This window comes from Danaus plexippus, chromosome 11, assembly GCF_018135715.1.
Source record: "Danaus plexippus chromosome 11, MEX_DaPlex, whole genome shotgun sequence".
In the NCBI taxonomy this organism is placed as follows: Eukaryota; Metazoa; Arthropoda; class Insecta; order Lepidoptera; family Nymphalidae; genus Danaus; species Danaus plexippus.
The window spans coordinates 8,728,663-8,751,206 of record NC_083544.1 but is presented as its reverse complement, the minus strand read 5'-3'; the positions used below and the strand labels follow the sequence as shown (position 1 = coordinate 8,751,206).

General features: G+C 29.7%; 1 long non-coding RNA gene across 1 annotated transcript; it reads right to left on the bottom strand.

Annotated features, from left to right (window-relative positions):
• Positions 1-18,378: 18,378 nt before the first annotated feature.
• Positions 18,379-19,362, bottom strand: LOC116766079 (uncharacterized). The gene is made up of 2 exons (XR_009752740.1): positions 18,742-19,362; positions 18,379-18,666 (listed from the first exon to the last, which is right to left on the bottom strand). It is a non-coding gene; the product is annotated as an uncharacterized LOC116766079 (long non-coding RNA).
• Between the last annotated feature and the right edge of the window lie 3,182 nt (positions 19,363-22,544).

The following is a 22,544-nucleotide window of genomic DNA, read 5'->3' as shown; positions in this document are numbered from 1 at the left end:
TTCATTTTGCAGTTATTTTGCTCACTGAGAATATTCCTTTGAACAAATAACATTGTACGGGAAAATAAAATAACACAACAAATTACTACGGATGTATATTACATTTTTTTTGTGCTTCTGTCAATCTTTATAAGGGGCGGGCTTTTTATAAAAAATAAAATATTTTTAATATACATATATACTTTTTAAATGATTTAATGTCGTCTTTCTCAATATCCTCATGTTAATTTTATTATGTTATATATATATAATAATAATAATAATAAAATAAAATTCTTAGTCGTTCATCATTTTATTTTTCTCTGCAGTTTTATAGATCTACTCTCTATATAAATGTAGGCCAACTTACCTGCATTGACCTACGTAACTAACTTTGAATTCAGCACGACATACGTTACCAAATTAAAACTAACTAGGACATCGGATGTAACATTTTTAACATTGGAAAAGAATTCCTAAGGCACGGGAATAAGATTTAAATTTCAATCATACAAACATATATAACACACGATATGCTCTGGGAGGTGCCGGTAATCTTGCTTTTAGTTAATGCAGAATCCTAACTTTTTCGTTAACAAGAAAGCAGTTTAGTTCTTAATGTTTTCATATGGTTCGTTAGATAATAATAATATATTAAAACAAACTATCCCAAAAGTAAAGGAGAAAATTAATACAAAACGGCATACCGTGGAAAATGTATGTATGTATGTATATGTGCATGAATTTGCGCAACTGTGCCCAGAATGATGTGTACGGAGCCTCTACCTAATTTGTGTTTATGAGGCAGGCTTAAGATGGCCGGAGTAATGTATGGGTAATAAAGTAACCCGAAATAAAACTAGATACCAACTGTTATTTACGACCAATACATGTTGCTGTATATGAAAAATAACTTTAAAAATTATTAATGAAATTATAAATTTAAGTTGTTTGTATTCAAAACGATAAGTTATAAAGAAAATAAAAGAATAGCATATTTTAGTATAATTAAGTGACAAGCGTAAGATCCATTTATCGTGACAGTGACGTCTGAATATATCCACACGTCTTCTCGCTCCCGTTACGTGGCAGTATGAGTGACGTGCTGAAAGATTCGCGACTACCAATTTCGAATTTTATATAGAGTTTTGTATAACATGTACCAAACAGTCAAACTAGTATCCTATATACTAGAATTAAATAAATTTGAAAAAATTATGTGGTGATAACCCTATAACATACATTTAACAATAAAGCGAGTAAGTACAATAACGATATTTTATATCAGGCTACCGTCTAAGATGCTATGACGTCATTAACGCCGCTGCGAAACGTGATACAATTCCCGAAGGAACTCCTTCCGCTATTTTAATTTACATTTTAATAGATGGCGTTAGTGTAGCGTAATTACAGCGATGTGATTAAAAATATATATGAATAAATAATCATTGAAGATTTTACAAGTAACGAAATCTGACATAGAAATACAATTAATTTGTTCACATTTATAACTAACTTATTTTTCCCCCTGACTTTTTAAATTACATAATAAAAATTAATAAAAATTATAAAAAGCCTAATTTCATTATTACCTAAAGTCTCTCTTCAGTGTAATTATAGTGTAATAAACAGTCCTGCTCTTTTAGAGATTACCATGAACAAACAAAAAAATTATAAAAAAATATGATGCTGGTATATACATTTTAAGTCTCTACAATGTACTTATGCATTTAGTAAAAAAATAGTATTTCAATATAACAAACAAACTTCATTTTTATTTCTGTCTTAAAAAATAACTTGAGAGCAAACTCTTGCATGTTTAATTAAAACGAAGGCTTGTTATAAAATAATAGTATCGATCTCATGCCTCTGTTTGCGTAAAGCAATGTGGAAATCACTAAATCCAACGTCATATATGATATTAGTTCATAGTAGAAATCCCTTGCAAGTAGGACGAAACACGTATACCAACAGTGAAACGTGTATTCTTTTGAAAAATACATAGATTTTCAGATTCAATATATCTCTATATTTTTGTATTAAGTTTTTTTTTTTGTTTATTCAAAAATCTGCAATTCACAAAAATTGAAAAACATATTTGACGAATTCAAAGGTACGAATTCTATGAAATGCGTATTTTTTGTTCATCCTATATCAAAACCTCTCTTTATGGCGTAGGGAATATAGTTTGATATTTCATGTGCTCCGAACAACCACTTGCTGTATTCAATTAAACAAAACAAATACAAATTCAGTTTATACATTTTTAGAGGAACATTTTTAACTCGATGGAAAATTTTATACGTGGAATCGGGATATTGTGTCATTGGCGTTAACATAATGCAAATTGATGAATGCGTTACTGAAAAGGCTTATATTTACTATATTTATTGGAGTTGTTGTCATTATAGCTTACCAGTCAATGAAATATTCAGAACAATTTGTAATGAGCTCTATCGTATAGAGACGGAGTGAAGACATTTCGTCATGCTCATTATGCACACAAAGCTAAAGACTTCGGGACTCAGGTGGAATGAGATATGGAGGACCCTCATTTCATTTTCAGTAAATTATGACATCTAATTATATAGCCATTGTTGAATTTTGGCAGTGCATTTAATTTCGTTTGTACTGACGCTACGTTTGGTGCGTGGTGTAAAATATAATAGAACAGCTGTTATGTAATTTTTATATTTTATATAAAAATGGTTTTATTTAATAATGCTACTGTGATGATTTTTTTTTTCATTAATATAATAAAAAAATATACACATTTTTTCAGCACGTGAATACAATAAAAAAAATGTATAATACTTGTGTGTAAGAATGTTCTTCAGTCTTTCACATAAATTGCTAGACTAAATATTCATTTAAATGAAAAATAATATGCCTATATTGTAACAAACATTATCATAATTGATCCTTAAATTAAATTGCAATTCAAATGCTGCGAGACAGCATCAAATATGAATATAAATGGCACAAGCAGTTGTGTACTAAGATTTTTTAGAAACACGTATACACGTTTCTCTTTTGCCCAATTTTAAATTTTTTGCCCAATAGATAGTAATCTAAAAAATTGTTACAATAGAAAATAGTATATACTTGAAATATGTTTTAATAGGTTTTATAAGTTGTACCACGCGTAAAATGTCATTTAATTTACACGAGGGCATTGAAGTGTGCTGATAATTTATCCTCGCCCACCTGATAATATGCTGGTTTTGTACAGAAATTAATTTAAAATCTTCATATTATATTATATAACGCTATTTGTAAATGATGCTTATTTGTTCAAATAAGTATAGTATATAATAATATCTAAGACTTTCACGAGTATTCATTTAAATGAAACTAATATTTTCGGATTACTACGCGTATTTTATTATCTTTAAAAAACTACATACTCCCGACGTTTCGCTAACTTTGCAGCAACCGTGATCACGGGCAGACGAGATGTAATCTGAAAATATTGAAGTATATTATATACAAATATTAATATCTTTTATAACAGTAAAATCTGTAGTTATCTATTTAATACAATCAAAATCATTTGTATAATACTTATATATATTATTATCGCATACTTTTATTTAATCTGTATACTAGATTAATTTTAACCTAAATAGAGAAATTTGATTTGCTTTATTAATTTCCAAAACCAAAAAGGGTAAAATTAATTACAATAAGTCTACTGTATTATGTACACTACGTATTTTCTACAATTCGCTTCATTCTTACAAAAAAGTTGAAGTAAGTTCTGGAACTTATAAAAGATTCTCAAAACAGTTTGCTCTCACACAATCGCCTCTTCACCTGCGAGGTCGTGATAATGGAACTAATTTCGTAGACATCGCTTCAGCGAAAATGGAACGTTCAAAAGTTGCATTAAAAGATAATGAAAATAATTTTTTTCTCATTTCCTGATAATACTCTGGATTTTCAAATTTCAATGATTTTCTAAAATAAGTTTATTTTTTTTAATGCCGTTTAAATAAAAACTACAATCGTACTCACTTCAATTTGTTGTTATAATAAGTATTTCAAGCAGTATCATGTACATTTATAATCTGAGTACAGAAATAAATTTAAACACGTATATCAGTTTGACTTCTTCAATAATTTTATTTTATTTTTCTCTTAAAATAAAAATTTTACACTAAAAGTCTCGTTATACGTGTATCGGATATATTTAGTTATACCTCTTGAGTTTCAATTGAACCTGACATTGTTATATCATATTAAAACAATGAAAAATTTTTACTATAATCATCCACTTCAGAAAATTCAAATTGAATTTATTCGCATAGAGACAGTGATATTATATTTTTAAACAAAGTACCTGTCAGGTAGCATTACATCGAAACAAAAAAAAATAAAAGCTCATACGAATACGTATTCGAGGACTTGTTTTTCACATCAAAAAATGGTCTCTAATTACAATTCCGTAAAAAGCTCACGTTAAAAGAGTAAACGTAACGCACAACAACAATCCATACGTCGAGACTGCGGGCGGGCTCCTGAAATTTTAACTAACCGCTATGCGCAGTTTTATTTGCACCGATGTGTACGTTCCAATACACCAGCCACCGTGTGCTTCACAAACTTCGGACGGGTCAACAAGTTTTCGCTTTTATTACACCGCACTGTAAAATAATCGGTCGCTCTATTGATTCTGATCACTGTTTAATGATTGTATCCAATTAATTATATAGAGCCCGAACCGATAATATACGGAATACGGAATTTCGTTCATTCTATTTGTTTTACATGACAAATATTACTTGCATGGAAACGAAAATTATATGTTGCGGAAATTATATTCAACGGTATCTGTATTAAGTTATTGTTAAAACTAATTAAATTGAATTGATTTAAAACTATTTGCGAGTCGTAATTATATAATTAACATATTATAATGAAGCAAAGAGTTTGTTTATTGAAATCTGATTCAATTATTCAGTTCGTTGCTGAACGGATCTTCATTAAATTTAAAGTCTGTATGTACCCATGTATATGCAATATATATAAAGCACAAAGGAATATATTGTAACTTTTATTAAAAAAACAATTCGGTACTGGGTTATTATGAGAGTTGGAAAACCATTGAGTAGCCAAAATGCAATAAAACAAATTATTTCCAATTTATTATTAGTAAAAAATAAATATGTGACTATTTTTTTTTTGTTTTATTTTGTAGTGCTCTCTAGTTCTCTCGATCTCAATAGTTATGAAGCGTACTTATTTTCAATTCTATAATGTGCAGTTTAGGTAAAGCAATCAAAAGAGAGTGAATTTTTTAATCATTAAGTTACTAAAAATATAAGCAACACAATGGTTCTCGAAATTTGATGTCAAATGACAAATCAATTCAGTGTCTCTGTTTGCGATTACTCTATCACGGTTTTTATTTTGCAACTGGAATAACGTTAACATAAAAATGTCTCACAATAAAATTGTATCGAAGGTTTTTTTATAAAACTCTTTTTTTAAGGATCTAAAAACAAGGATACTTAACCATTTGTAAAATAATAATTTCTATACAGGGACGTAGCGACTCAAAATAAATATTTTTGAAACACGTTTTTTGTAATGTTATGTTTGTTAAAACTTTTTTTATACTTTATTTGTCTTTGAATGTATTTTTCATTACTTGATTTTGGTATTCTACAATAATAGAGCGATTTGACTATAATGTTTAGAATTCTAAATCAGTATATTACCTATACATAACAATGAATGGTGTTTGTCGTAGTTAAACAAATACACAAATACAATAGTATAAAATAAACATTACGATTTATAAATATATATTATCGTGTTATAATACTCTATTGATTGTTCATATTATAAGATTATTGTAAGGTGAAAAACCACAAAAAAGCCATCCAAGTGTCGCAAGAGGGAAACGTGGCTACAGTCAATAAAAAATACTACTATAGTGGTATAATTTCAAAAATAATATTTAAGCAATATGTGTATTTCTTGTTTATACACATATGTATAAGAACACTTGGTATAATTAAAGTCTCCATAAGGATCGATTGCAGGTGGAGTCGTGAGCAACAACATGTATCAGCTATAAAATGAGTTATGGTATTATTGCAAAAAGCTCTCAAAACCGTACAAAGCGCTATTACACACATGTCGCGTTGTACAACGTTTTTGTTATGATAATGTGCAAAATCGCTTTGAATGTGACATTGTCGCACAAAATGTTTAAAGCGCTGCCATTTGCCAGATATAAATGTTTATTGATATGCTGTTATGGTTGCTTCAAAGGAAACGAGGCTGTAACTGTAAGCGGTAAAGCTATAAGCATGACCTCATACGGAAATTTATAATGCTAAAATTAATTTTATCATGTATAATTGAATTTATATTATTTAATTACTTTAGTACTGATGGTCATTTAATGAAATTAGTTTTATGTAAAGAAGTGCTTTCCGCTTATACGTTTATATGAAACTAGCAAATACACGTGACTTCGTCCTCTTTTGATTAATTAAAGTATAATGTGTGCAATAAAAAACACTTCATGGAAGGTTCTTGTAAAAAATGTTGTTTCTTAAAACTGAAGATATTGCAATATATTTGGAGGTGAAGAAAAACTTAATAGTAATTTATCTTTTGATTTATATTTATCATTTCATTTAGATCATTAAAAAAAAATTAAAAAAGGATATTGCATAACTAGCATACGCAAAAGAAATATTTTTTCTATTTAAAATTATATGTAAACAAAAAAAAATGTGAAATCTAACACGAATTTATAAATGCTAGAACTGTGATCACATTTTTTTATATGAGCGGTAATAAATTTAAAACATTTTTCATGAAGTGAGAGTAGGAAGGGAACAATTCCAGCGAAGCTTGGCTCCTTTCTTCCATAAACAATGTAGTGCAATGAATCATTTGTTTTCATAAAAATGAAACATTATATATCTTTGTTATTCGCTTGGGTGAATTCTGCTAGAAATATATTTTTAGTTTTTGGCAGCAAATATTAATTTTAATACGTGTGCATTGACATTCATCCTTTTTTAAAACACTGCATGTCACTTAGGATTTTGTATTCGTAAAAAGTTATTTAATTTATTATACACATTACAATTTGATCATTTTCGTGGGTCAAACATTTTAACAAAAAAAAAATTATAACTATATGTTTCATTTATTTTTTCCATCAATCTTACTGGAATGTATCTCATCTAAAAACCAAACCTTTGAAAAAGTCAAACATAAAGCTCTGTCCATTTAGTGGATGTTAAAATGAGATATTTTTATGTTTTATCAATATATTTTCCTTGCAACTTAAATAAAACCTCAAACAATGTTTTAATGAATTATATATTAAACTAGCTTTTTCCTGCGACTCGCCCTCGTAAGTTTCGAATTACGTGATATTACTAGAAAGAAATCATTAGTTTCTTTTACTAATGTTTTACCCTAGAATAAAAAATATCCTTTTATGAATGTTTTTTACAAAAACCTCGATATAAGGCTACAATTGAAAATGCTATTGATTTAAATCAATTTCTAGTTTTAATATTAAAAAATGTTCCAAAAAAAACTGTACTATTTATATGAAACTTAATTGAAATAAATGAATCTATCTCAGACACCTACAGAACAATTCTATACTTAATTAATATTAGATATTCTTTAACAATACCACTTTATAACTACCTTCTATATACTTTAAACTAATTGCGTGTACGTTTATTTGTTCGTCAAATTAATGTGTGGTTTGCACTAATTAACTATTAATAATTGTGTTATGGTCACTTCATAATGGGTAAACAAGTTAGAAATGTATAAAATTATAATATAAACAACGTCATTTGTTCATAATGATGAACTCAACAGCGAAGCCCAAATTGCGTATTGGAGAATTCTTTAATAAAATCTTCTAGTTAGAATACGGTAATACAGAATTTCTTTCATATTTCCAATCCTTTGAAGTACACAAATGTATACGATCAATGTGTACCGATATTTAAGTCGTAGGAAATCGATGAGTCGGATTTCCCGAAGGGGAGCGAGCTGCGGATTCTATGTCGGAGTTCCTTTAAAGGATTTATATGTCTTTCATATAATCTTTTTTAACATATACCTAAAGGTATACGAAATATTAATGTTCAATATAAATTGTCAGTCAAAAAGGATTTTAAGAATGTTACAAATACGTCTGTAAATAAAGTTTCAAGGCTTCCAAAGTTTTATACGAATAGAAAAGTAAATTGATTTATAATATGACTCTCAATTAATTTTATATTAAAAACTTATTGACTAATACAGAAGATTTTCATTTATTTTTTTTTACGAATCTTGCCGAGTTTTTGACAAAACTAAAACAATGTCATTCTTATACGAAGGCAACAATAAAAAATATTCATATACTTTTTTGCAATCAATACTGATTCAATAATTGGAAAAGCAACGTTATGAAACAAAACTTATGAAATATGAATTCAGATACGAGTATTCTGTTGAACACAATAAAGCTATTTCGTTTTACCTTTTCAAACTTAAAACTGATGTGGGGTTTTAAAAAAAGTTAATGGATTACCATGTCCCTGTAATCCATTACACTAATGAATGTCCAGGGCAAGAAGACTGAAAAGGCTTTCGGAAAAGCTTAATCAATTTCATCTTTGAAATGAGGGGAAATACCAAATATGATATATGTATCGCGAAGTGACTTCAGTGCTTCAATGATATCAAGAGGAACAAGTAGTCACTCACACAAAAATAAATGGACGAAATACTGTCAGCGGTAGAATAAAATTTTTATACCCACTCAAATATGAATGACAATTTGTTTCAATTTTTATAATTGACAAAATTTTTCTTTATATTTCAAAATAAAGTATCTCAAAAAACCTTTAATAATTTCAGTGCTGTCCTGAAAACTGAATCATTTCAGATGCTACAAACAAGAACCCTCGTCTCTATTTATTCAATGAGAACTATAATCCTACTGTACCGAAGAGATGCTCTAATTATTCTTTCAAAGTTTTCATAAAACTGAATACTATTCCGTAATTTTTTATTACAGCAACAGGAAATAACCAAAACTTGTAACACGACAGCGGTGCAGTAGAAAAATGCGATAGAAATTTCCAAAACGTCTCGAGCACAGTAACGTCATAGGAGACAAACCTTCAGCTGATATATTAAATTTTCGATAAAGTATCTACAAAGCGACGAGATTGCATCTGTCGTTTTTCACAAAACTGTTTTCCAGACGTGATGTTTTAAAATACTATATCTATGTTATTACAACATATCCTCTACGATAACAGATTTTCTATTTCAAACTACTTACGAGATTGAATAGCAATAAAATATATAACTCAAACATTTGAGGACTTAATTCAAATATTAAAAACTAGAAGTATAATGTTTTTAAATGTATTAGAGAGGAATTAACACTGGTTATGTAAGAATATAACTAAATCTTTCGATCTTATATTCTTATTAAAAAAAATTGTACTATAAAATAAATCAAATTTAGGCGAGCGAAGCCATTGTACAAAGCAAGTATATAAATATATTATTCTTCGTTCATTTATCAAATGCGATGTGCTATCTGGATGAAAAAGTTTCTGAACTTGTATGACAAATTTGCGCCTATTACAACAATATTATATAAATAAGTAATAAATATAAATATCATAACACGATTTAATGAATTCGCCTTTCAAGAAAAAGTCAATCAGTTTACTTTAAAATATACGAATGGAATAATTGATATTTTTTGCTCACAAAAAAAATAATTACTCCTTGATAGAGGTCAAAATAAAGTCGTTTTGAGACGAAATAACCACAAAAAATCCCATACTCAACTTATTATTAGATAATCAAAGTTGTTTTAAAAAATTATAAGTAGGTATATTGATAGAAAGAAAGGCGTATTTTATGTGGAAACCCAACAAGACACAGCCAGCAATAACCAGTCAATGCTGACATTTCAACTTTGTAAATGCAAAAAAACCATTAGTATTTCAATAGCACCTGGCTTAATCTAAAAATCGACGGATTCATCGTTATTTTATGCACCCCAAAGACCTTATTTCGTTCATAAGGAAACGAAAAGTACTTGTGTTCCCTTTCAGTGAGAAAAAAACTGAAGGCTTTCTTTTCTTTCTCTGATCTCAAAAGGCGAGGTTCATTTATATTATAGCTTATGACCCTATATACTAAGATTGAATCATATTTTGAGGTCATTGACCGTTTTCATTCACAAACTTATAAGTAGATCTAATTTTTTTAATTCATTATAGACTACAGCATCATTTTTACCCATGAATTAGTAAAAAACTGAGGGGCGATATAAAACTGTTGGACAAATAAAAATATCATTTATCTTACTAGTTTGATCGTTATTACCAAATTGATAAAAATTGGTCATCGTTAACGAATAAAGAGATAACATTATTGAGTTTATTGTGTGTCGCGGCTATTCATGATATCGTTATGATACTTCAATACTTCTTTAAACACATCGTCATTGTGCTAACATTTTGAATTATTATAAAACGTATTTAATTCTTTTTTTATTTTCTATATCTTCACTAATTTAGAATTTCTGAATGTTCTTTTTTTATTTTATACTTTAAAAAAAGTGTTCTAGAACGGTAAGTGTCTTTTTTATATTAAAGCGTTAATTATCAACAATACATTTGTCGTTTGCGATCAATTTAAAAAAAGCTGATAAAATGGAGATTAATTACCTTCAGTTCTTAAAAGTGTAAGAAAATATTTTCTATTTCATATTATACATAAATATAAAAAATGAGGAACAAAGGAGCCGTATAAGCCAAAGTGCTACATCAGTAATCAATACCGCAAATACGAGGTGTCGGAGTATTTGCGTGTCGAGCGAGATTCAGCGATTTGTCATTAGCTCAGTGACAATGGTCGCTGCAGTGGAATGCCAATAACCGAACCATTGTGCCACCCCCGGATCTCGACAATAACGGTTAAATGTATGTACACATATAAACATAGGATTTGGCTTTTCATCGGAGACTAATGGCACCACTAAGTACAGTTCACCGTGGAAATAACATTCCAAATGGAAAATACAAAATTTTATGCTTACAGTAAAATATAATATGAGCCGTGGGAGAAATTATGCTAATTAGGTTCGGTCAAATCCAAATGTTTTAATAAACTTGACGAAGTTAAAACATTTCAAAGTAATTCATCCCGAGTTGCTTAATGCACTCGACGCTGTGCCGTAAAGGTACGTCCTAACTCCAGTTACAAATGCTTGACATCTGGCAAGATTTTCTCACCCTTTTCGGATAACAGGTTTACCGAAATAAAATCAGCTCGTTTGTTAAAAAGTTGTTACTTTTGTGTTTTATATATAAGCAATTAATTTATATTATACTAGATTAAAAAATAATAAAGGGTATTTCATCAGATTTCGAAAATTAAGTTAAAACCGTTTATCTAAAAACTAATTGTGATTAAGACATGACTTAACAAACTTTAGACGGTTTGCGTATATGTTGAAAATCATCCATATATAAATGATGAAAATATTGTTTCCTTATCATTTTATTTTGACTTCTGTTTCGTTTTTTTATATGAAATAAGTATCATATGGAAAGAATAATCTCAATAAACTAACCTATTGAAATCCTTTTATTAACTAAACTGTATGATATAAAATTAAGAAAATCCTCTCAAGTTTGTTTTACGAATTTCCCTCGTGTCTTGAAAACCGCACACAGGACGTGATGACGATATCTGATTCCGAATTTCAGTATGTCTCGCGAAATGGGGTATAAATTGAAAATCGCTCTATTTGAACATCAAACGACCCTTACCCTTTGTGGATTTTTATATAATGGTACATTCTGATGCTGGGTAACAATATCCGGGTATTATTTTCGTTATATTATCGCTGGATCGGAGTAATTTGTACGCGGTATCATGTACATACATGATATCGTGCATTTTTAAACATGGTTCAGAAATGCATGTGATTAAAGCGAACATTTATACATACATAACAGCAGAATTTTAAAGTAACTAACACTCAAACTAACAACACAACTATATGACGGGACATGTAAATATATACAGGACCTTTTTACTTCAAATATAAATGGAATTCAATTAACGAATACACAGCACTGTAATTACTGGATAGACAAACAATATTAATATCAACGGACATACAAAAGTCAGGCCAGATGAAACTGTCGAACCATATATCTATACGCTAGGAAAACATTCCCTGCTGTTGACACTTTGTTAAATTCCAACGAACAGGCAGCGTTTGCTAAAAAATATACGCCCGATACACGCATCTATTTACCAATCAACATTCACTGAGGCGATTGATTGAATGAACTACGAAAAACAAATAACGTACCACACAACATCACGTGTTACAATTTCCCATGAGCCGTATACATCGATTGATCTGTATTACACTTTCACTGAGATTTAAATAATAAACAGCAATGTATATTACATTAAATGAGGAGTTTTCACTCAAATATGCATCTTATGACTACGTGGTACACATACCAATATTATTTCATAGTTTTAGTTTGATGGAAGCTATTAAACTTTCAGTGGACGGGATTCGCTCTAGTAATTTAAAGTTTAAACTAAAAATGGTATCGGGATACTGTCGTCGAGCAGATCGTAGTCTTTTTGCTTGGTATCAGAGTAAAATTGACCTGGAAATAAGTCCTCTTTCAGTTTTACGTTAGTACACTTTATCTAATTGCTATCTAGTTTGAAAGAGTCGTGTTCAATCTGTCCGAATATCCCTGGCTTGATTTGATGAAGTTCCTCATATACCCTATATACTGCGTAAATATTATATTATCAGATTTAATATGTTATCTCAACAAACCTTACAAAAAAAAGAAACAACATAAATTAAAATTACCCTATCTCTGATAATTAATAGGACATGCACAATGTAATCTGTCATTTATTAAACAAAATATGTTAATTATAACTCCGTTATGTTATTGTCACGTCGGCGATCGTAGATATTGTTAAAAGCTCATCATCCCACACGACATTGCCATTATAAATGATATTCAGAACCTTAGATATATTGCGCAAATCACGGCTAATTAGAGGTTTAAGAAAAACTACGAAACTTACTAAGACATACAATAAAGATTACAAAACCAAAATTAAGACTATATGAATACCCCGATGTTAGAATACAAACATACACATTGATTGTTTGGTACCAGGAGTCTTCTGCTTCACGTGTCCAGGTGTTTGTTCGCGGAGTCAATGGCTTATATAATACAATTTTATCGCTTGTATAAAACGGAATTGAAATATATTTAATTTTTGTTGGAAATGGTCTACATATTGATGTGTTTATGTGAGCAGACCATTGGATCTGCTTACATAAATAGGCGAATTCAAAACTTGAAGGGTTGAGAAAAGAAAGGGAAGATCTGCGGAATTGTTATGAAACAGAACACAGCTACATCCTTTGTATAATATAACACCTACCACAATGTTGCTGCGGGCTTCTATGTTATTAAATATTAAGTCATTACAAAAACTTTTATAAGAATCTACCAATAAAAAATTACCTCTTAATAAATATTCTTTTACCTATATCACTTTTGTTTAGTTGTCTATATGTCAACTTAGGTAATTCATCACATAATAACCGTCCTTATTATAGTTTGATAAAACATTATCATTTATCGTACAACAACCCAAGTACATTATAACCAGACATTCACTTCTGATTTTTCTTTATTTTAATAAGAAACAGCTGTTTTAACAAATGGATAAAATTAAAACAGAGTGAAATAAAAGGAGTAAAAAATATGTACGAAAGCAATTTTTGCCACCAGTGCTTCAAGAAACGTTTTTATTGCAAGTAAATTTATATAATGAAGTTTATAATTAAGACTTTTTTTCTCTCGTTTGTAATTACTTTCGAGGAGTATTATGCTAATTAGCTTGAATACAATATAAAATATTTCATTATCATTCATCGTTTTTTAAATTTGTTAAATAATGTTTGTGGACTAATAATGTTGTATTCATTACTTTCTTTTATTCAATATTAGATTTCAATTCTATAAGATTATGAAACTCTTTGAATCCTTTTCCATAATCCATCAAAGAAAGTACGAGGCTGCACCAAAGACTATCCTTTATTATCAAAATTTGTAACCACAAATTAAAATATAGTTTTAAAAAATAGGGCAGTAACGGAAAGCAAAACTTTTTTGACATATAAAATACTAGTTTCAAATAATTTTGTTTTCAAATATATTCTTTGAAATGATTCAAAGAATTAAGATATTTAGGGTTTTAATTTTATTTACATAAGACGAACAATAATTGGTTTCGTTTATTGCAAAATTTAACAATCCAATTTTCACGCTTGTATCACCTCATTTATTATTCTAAAAGACGTTAGTTTTTGTGAAATAAATAATTCCTAGATGTCATATAAGTATACACTTAAAATTTTATTTCTGTAGGAAATTTTTAAAAATACGATAGGATGCTTAAGATGCTCAGTTTTAACGCTAAAGAGAATTGTAAATATAAACTTATTAATAGATCAATGTAAAAAAAATATCAAACTCTTACTATTAATACTAATTAGTAGGAAAAATCTTATACATATGCTAGTAACTGACAAACCATCAAAATGCCGAATAAATAGCTAAAATGTTTCCACAATACAACCAGCCGAGCGTATAAAGCTGCGGCCAACAGCCATTTAATAACTCGTTAGTACATAAAGTGTTGCTCTAAGTATTTATGTTAAAGCGATGTTACCGTGCAGCAGACTCGGAATTAATAACACTTTGTACTTGTTAGTGACGTTTTCTATTAATGGTTTCACTAAAGAGCTTGTTTTAACCTGACTGAGGCAGGAAATTGGTACAACCTGACTAACAGCTTAGACAGCAATGAGCCAGCCCTAAGTCGAAATAATATTATAATAAATTATCAACATTATTCTACAGTTAAACTGCGCGTTCCTATTGCTATACCATGCATTCTGACTTCAACTCAATGTTGCCATTAAGAAAAATCCGTCTCATAAATAAATATTTTTGTTCCTTTATTGATCTATGTTCTGCAAGCTTTAATTTAACTTAAATTTTTATAATAATTTAGTCTAGATGATAAAGCATAATTAAGTGTGTGACGTCATCGTAGATTCCATATAAATAATATTTTTAATGCGCCGCTACAGTATGGGTGTCATATGACAGAGCTTGCTGGGAATAAATCGAATAAAAGCTTGCTAAAAAAAATTATTTCAATATAAAAATTATAATTATTATCACTATTTGAAATTACACAATTATTGGTTGCTACAATTTCTTTCTTGTCGCTCTGAGTGCGATGAACTTTATGTATCCGTATAAATTATATTATATTCCCAACAGTATTGAAATTACTGCATGCATACTGCATTTTTTTTCCTAACTATATTCATTCAGATAACTAAGTAAAAAGTTCATAAATAACTCCAAAGCTTTTAAAACGTTACCAAACAAATAGATCTTTGTGGTAGTAAATTTATGTTAATAACCATGGCCGACGCTGCGGGCTACATTTTGCGGATTTATAGCTCTCGTGACACGAAGCGAATTAAAAGTTTCGACTAACGAGAGTACAGTGACGGACATCACTATCATATCATGTATTTAAATTAAGGTGAGTGGAACGGGTTACGTATAAAAATAAACTTTGTACAGCCTTATCTCCGCGTTATTGAATCTTCAATCTTGCTAATGTTCTTTGCTTTAAAGGCCACAGCTATTCGCACTTAAACTCCAGTGCTTCAACAGTAAAAGATACGTTAATGCCCATAAAATAAAACTTGAGTGCACAGGTAAGGCTAAAACCACTGCAATATACTACATACCATAAAACAATAAAAACATTTCAGAATTCGTATCATAATTTGGTTACGATTTAATATCTGTATTTCCTTATTATAAATATCAAAAACTCTAATTAATAGTTAAAATAATATCAAATATTTATATGGCAGCAATAAAAATTATCTTTTTTTTCCCAACGCTCTTATCAAAATAAAGAATTTTAAACACAATTTTTTACTTAAGACTGTTGCTATTTTAAAATGTAATTAATGGAATGTAGTTAAAAAAATAAGACTCTAAAAGAATAATTTCATAGTAATTTTCATCTTAATTAAATATCATCATCTTTTATATCTTTTCGTACTTCAACATTTCATCTAACATCTTTGTGCATTTTCATATCTTTGTAAAGTTATTTTATATCTTTCAAAGATGTGAGGACCGTCAATCCTTACAAAAAGGATTGGTTAAATCTGAAAACTTATATTTGTCGATCTTGTGGCGAAATCAAATGGATAGGAATTTAAATTTTATTTCAATAATGATAGAGTCTGATGTAGTTTACACACGAAATGTATTTTTGTTAGTATAAGTTATTTGATTTTTTTCTTTCCGTATGAGGATTTCAAAACTTAATCTCGTCTTGCGGAGACGCGATGATACAGACATACCAATATTGCAAGTCTCAGTGTTTACTCTTGATATATATATTGCTACAAATTACTTCGTTCATATAAAGAAGAACCATGTCAGCTGGATAATACAGATAATATATACCAATTTAAACTGTTATTTAATTTTGTTTTTTCTCTAACCAATTCTGTAAAAGTTTAGAATAATTAATCCTATATTATTTGTTATATACAGAACTGATAATGTTTGCTTTAAATTTCGTCAAAATATTTGCCCTGAAAGTGTAGTAATTAATATACCGTCCTGCCGTCCGTCAGATTTTTGCTCATTTCCTCTCCCTTTTCGTTACTTCCTCCGTGCATGTTAAACGCTTTATTTGAACTGAGTATCGTATGGAGTTTAATGAAGTTTATTCGGATCTCGATGCTGTTTGAACAATATTTTAAATTCGATTATAGTTCTTTATTTGATCTCCACTCCGCTCCGCCACGTCTGTAGCGGATTGGGGATGCATTTGTCTACGTAAAGCCGTTGAGGATATATTTTTATGAAAAATATTTCGTACATTTAAAAATAAATCATATTAATTGAACATTCTTCATGACTCAGATATTTATATTGCCATCACTCTATTTAATCTTTATACATTTTTATGATTGTTTCATTTGTTTTCCTAAACGGATTTCTTTGAAATGGAACAAATAAATGTATGACTAAATTTCAAAATATACATATTATTATCTTTGTGTAGATCTAACGGGAAAGAACCGTTAGTATGGGGTGCTATTGATCCGACACTAATTCCCCTAATCCACTTAGGACGTCTTCCGGAATAAGTTTGAGTGACGCGGGATTGTAAGGAACACGGTGAGCCTAAAATTGTACTTAAGAATATTGACTTTTTTGGACACATGTGACGCAATCTATTCTAACGAATAGGAACTGTCAAATCTATACATGGAGAAGTTTCGATAAACCATAACGAGAACAGTTGGTTAAAATAAAAATAAAAACCGTCTACAATCTAAAGCTTTCCTATAGAGATAACACTCACCTTAATAATAAATTGACTTTTTATTTCTCAACAGCTTCTATACAACTTGAGGATGTTCCTTCGTACAATTCTCTATCAAACAGTTTATCTGCTATAGATGGAATTTAATCAAAAATGATTCCATTAACACTTGAATTATTAACAGACAGTCGATCAAGAGACAAAGCGTTCACACAGACGCCAATCAAAACGCAGTTTATGGACGTGTAAAACACATCATTAGCAAATGGATCGGGCACAGTGCACTGATACCGCGTTACTCGTTAACGATACCGCATGACTTTTAATGAGAACAAACTGACAGTTATAATGTATTCCGAACATATGGATTATATCCAAACTAAACCGAAAATGCCAATTATAGCATCAAATAGCCGAAATGCTTTGGACAGTTCCCCAAAGAAATATATAAAGCGGTGAGTGTTGTAAATTACGTTGGAACGGTTCACATCAGCGAAATTCTTTATAGTGATAGATACAAGCGCTCTGAATGGCCTTCTGCATCTCAAGAATTCTATTCTTAGAGGCTTCACAGGGAAGCGTCATAGCATTTATTTATCATCTAATATCCCGCTCCCAGCATTGTGAGATGCATCAATAATTCATAATGTCTGTGAGTTATAGCGACCATCTCCACGGATATACCGACGATTTTAGACGCACTCCTCATTATATATATTATATTATTGTGTGAACTCATGTTTTTATTAGAAATTTCTAAAAGGTTAGGGTCCTGATGCGTTATCTTCGATCATATATACAACGTTAAGTCACAATGACAAGGCAAAAGATTTTTGTGGAAGAAGCAATAAAATGAGATTAAATTGACTTAAACATATGTAGTGTAAAAGCGATTTAGTTTATTATAAAAGTCCTAAAAACCTTCTGACATAGATACCATTAACCTTCTTCAATCCATACACTGGGATTCTTTTCTTCTTGGTCTTGGGCTCTTCTGTATTTTCCATTTCCGCGGTCAGGTCTTGGGGGGCGTGCCAGTCCAAGTTGTCGCCGTCTGGTGAAGGTTTCTCCAGTAATTTGAATGCTTCCCCTTCAGTCAAAACATCCTCGTCATGGTACTTAGATTCCATTATTTTCTGCACTCTGTCCACTTTAACTAGTTTGGATCTAAAAGTAATTTTCGCAAAACTTATATTCCTTTATATCAAAAAAAAAATTATATATATATTTATATGAACTCACCTTTTCTTACGTTTCTTATTAAAGAGATGTTTCTTATTTTTAATTTCATTGATGAAAGTCTCTGCTGCCTTTTTTGCGAACGCTTGGGCTAATTCTGTAATGTACTTAACAGATTTCTCCGATGTCAATGATTCTATCAGATGTTTTGAATCAAGTTTAAAAATAATATCTACATCTCTGGAGCAAACGCACTTCAGCACAACAACTATAATGTAATCTTAACAAGCATTGCTGCTTTACAACAATAAAACTGGTCATGCTGTTGATTTTCTACTTATATTTTAATGTTTTCGATTAAAATTCTAATTAAATATTCTTTAGAAATGATAATTATGTACATTTCTATTAAATGTTCTTCTATTAGTATAATTAGTTGTCCAGCCGACCCCCGTTCATCTATCTACGTATCCTATCAATAACCTTGTACCACTGGGCGACACAACCGTTAATTTCCCTTCAATTACTGAAAGCACTATCCGTGCTCTATAGATGTTCATTATTAATTAGGGAACCCTTTCTAACTTTGTATACAGATTTGCTCACTACCCAAGGATTATTTTGGACACAATTAAACACTATCAATTGTACATATGTCTATAAGACAAAATTTATATATGTCACTTTTAATGGAACTCCTAATGTATAGGTTACATATAAATAATGATTATTCAATTTTATTTAAACATGTTACCGAATTTTCATACAAATATATCCAGAATTAACTAATTTGGGTTACTTGCTATTTTATTTGTAAATTAAATTTTTTCAATTATTATAGTTACAAAAGAGCGAGCAGACGAGATGTGAATCCGTGCTTACGGTTGCTGCAAAGTAACCGAAACGTCGGGAGTATGTAGTTTTTTAAAATAATAAAATACGCATGGTATAATCCGAAAAATATTAGTTTTATTTTAACACAAGGGATGTTGCGGATGCGTTGCCAACGTTGATTGTGGGACAGGGAGAGGAAAAGGGAATGTGTATTATTAGTATTTTTTATTTTAACATTCTAATATAGTTTTTTTTTATTCTTAATAATTTATGTTTTTTTTTAAATCTATGTACACCTTAAAAAAGTTGAAATAACACCTCAAGTAAATTTATTTCTTTTTATGATTATAAAGCGTAGTAGGAATAACAAACTATTATAAAATTTCACACATTCTTTTGCTGAATCAAAAATAAATAAATTAGAGATTTGTATCTATATTTAAAGTGTCTACATACTCATAACATATCTTTGTACAAACATACTCAATGAATCCTTCCACACTCGCTAATAACGTGTTTAATCTAAAGCTGAAATGTATTTGTTTTAAATTTGAGAAAAGCGTGAAGAACGTCAGAAGTGACAAGCGGTTGAGTCGCGTTGAATGGCTGTGAACAATGAATTCAAACACATGGATGCGCTATCATTTATTCGTTTAAAGATCTTTCGTTCTCGCCTCCTTGTTAATAAAGGTTTTTATCAAAAATACATTTATTATATGTATGCAATTCATTTGTATGCAACTATATATACATACCGTATCCAAATATATTCATTCCCACTGCACGCATACCTTTGGAATGGCGTCCGCCTCGACGCGTGGTACGCCTCGTCGCCTCTCGTTCCAAATTCAAACGGTTGACGCGCCAAATTGGAATTGTTTTTCATTTTTCGACTGTAAAACGAGAGTTTTGTGCTTGCGGCTTTGAAAATCGAATAGGGTGCTTTATAATGCCCACATCGAGCTCTTGTTTGTCGAACTGCGTAGAATTTTTAATGCTTTGTAGAATATTTTTCACGGTAAATACAAATAGAATTTTTTAATTTTGGTTTTGAAATAAAATCAAAAATAGGATTGTTTCTAGTTTATTTAGACCTGAAAATAAAATATTTTGTCTGGGTTGTGCTATTAAATATTATTTTTAAAAGATCCAAATCTTATTTTCCTATTTGATTGCTTTTATTATTGCTTATATATAAAAAAATAATTAACATAAATGACGCTTAAAGTTTAATTTCAGGGTTTAAACTCACTCTTAATATTCCAACAAATCGTCTTCAGATGACATCATAAAACACTTTTGGTATTCAAATAGCAGACTTTAAATCTAATTCAAAATTTAACGTCTTCGTTTAATATTAAATGGATATTGCTTAGACTCGTTGGAATTTTAACGGATGACCTTTAATATTCATTTCATAACCGTTTTCCACACTTAAGAGAAACATAAAACAAAATAAAAATCCATCAAAGCTTTATTTCATAAAGATATTATGCAGATATATTGTTTAATCTGTGGATACCTTACAAATGAAATCAACGACATTTAATCGTCCCTAACTCGCCCCAGTAACTAAAACTAGGGACCAAATACATGTTTTAACGCTTGAACGTGATGTAATATAGTAAATAATTATTATTGTAATATTTTATATGTTAAATATAAAGTTTATATTAAAATTATTGTTTTAAAAATAATATCACAAAAGACATGTTCACATTCAAACAAAGATTTGACAATAGCAAGAAAATTTATTTTATATTGTTTGTTCATTTATAATTAGTTTACTATATTATACTAGATTGATTTAAATCGAAAATTGCTTATAATTTATTTTTTTAATCCGTAAATCAAACTTTGAATGCTTTCCACCTAATTATTCAGGTAAAATTAATTACCCGCACCATTCTTCCGTAACAATTCATCCGACGCCATTTCCTCTCGCCTTATCAAGTCCCCTCCTTAATAACAGATTTCATTATATAAAATATATAATTTTAACAATACTATATTCATATCTTCGCCCATACGCCAACAAAACCCAATGATGTCGCATTACATTGGCTAACAATAGAATGGCCGGAGAAGTCACATTCTCAGTTTGAACAGGCATTGCAAAAGATAACAGACAACGCTTATTCCTTTGACCATAAAGGATAATTTCCTTTGTTACGTTTAACTCAAACAAGCCAGTGAGCTGGAAAACGCTCAATGTACGTATTTTAAAAAGCCTTTAAAGCATATAACAGTTGTATTTTTTAACAAATGTAGGTCACAGAATGATCGAAAATGAATTTCATCACTCAACTGTAGCACGTTTTGCCAAAAACGCTATTTCCCTTGCCAAAATTTAGTGCAGTAATTTAGAAGGAATTGCTATATAAAAAATACAATTTTTATAGGTTTTAAAATGTTGTTATTTAAAAACATTTGCTCCTTTTTTTATTTATTATTTTTTATATTTTCATATTCTGATTATAATATTTTGTTAACACAACACCGGGCATTATAAAAAGCAAATCCCCAAGTCTTTAAGGCTGTACATAAAATGGAAGGTATTGAAATCTCTCATCAGCGGGGTTTATCAGGGGCTAACCAAGTGACGCAATTTGTCAGGCGAGTGAAATGTAACTTAAGCTGAAGACATAAAATAGGAGAGTATAAAAGGTTTATATCAGAATAGATATTGGAAGGTTTATAAATAGTCGAGCCGATATTGACAAAGAGCAACACATCTTCATGAGCTGGTTATACCGTCGATGCATCCCCTAAAGTTATTTAGTAAAAACAATTTTTTTTACAAAAATAAGTCATCACACATTGTTCCCAAATATTTCATTTAAGGTTTCTTTCAAGACTCAGGGATGAATGTGAACTCGTCTCAAATATTTTTTTCTCCTTCTATTAATTTTTTCTACTAAACCAAATATCCTTGCAATTTTTATTTAGCTTCGGATTTAATTTTAAAACACTGTAATTGCCCTCACATATTGAATTATTAAATTCCAAAAGTAAAAGTATTCGAAAAGCCT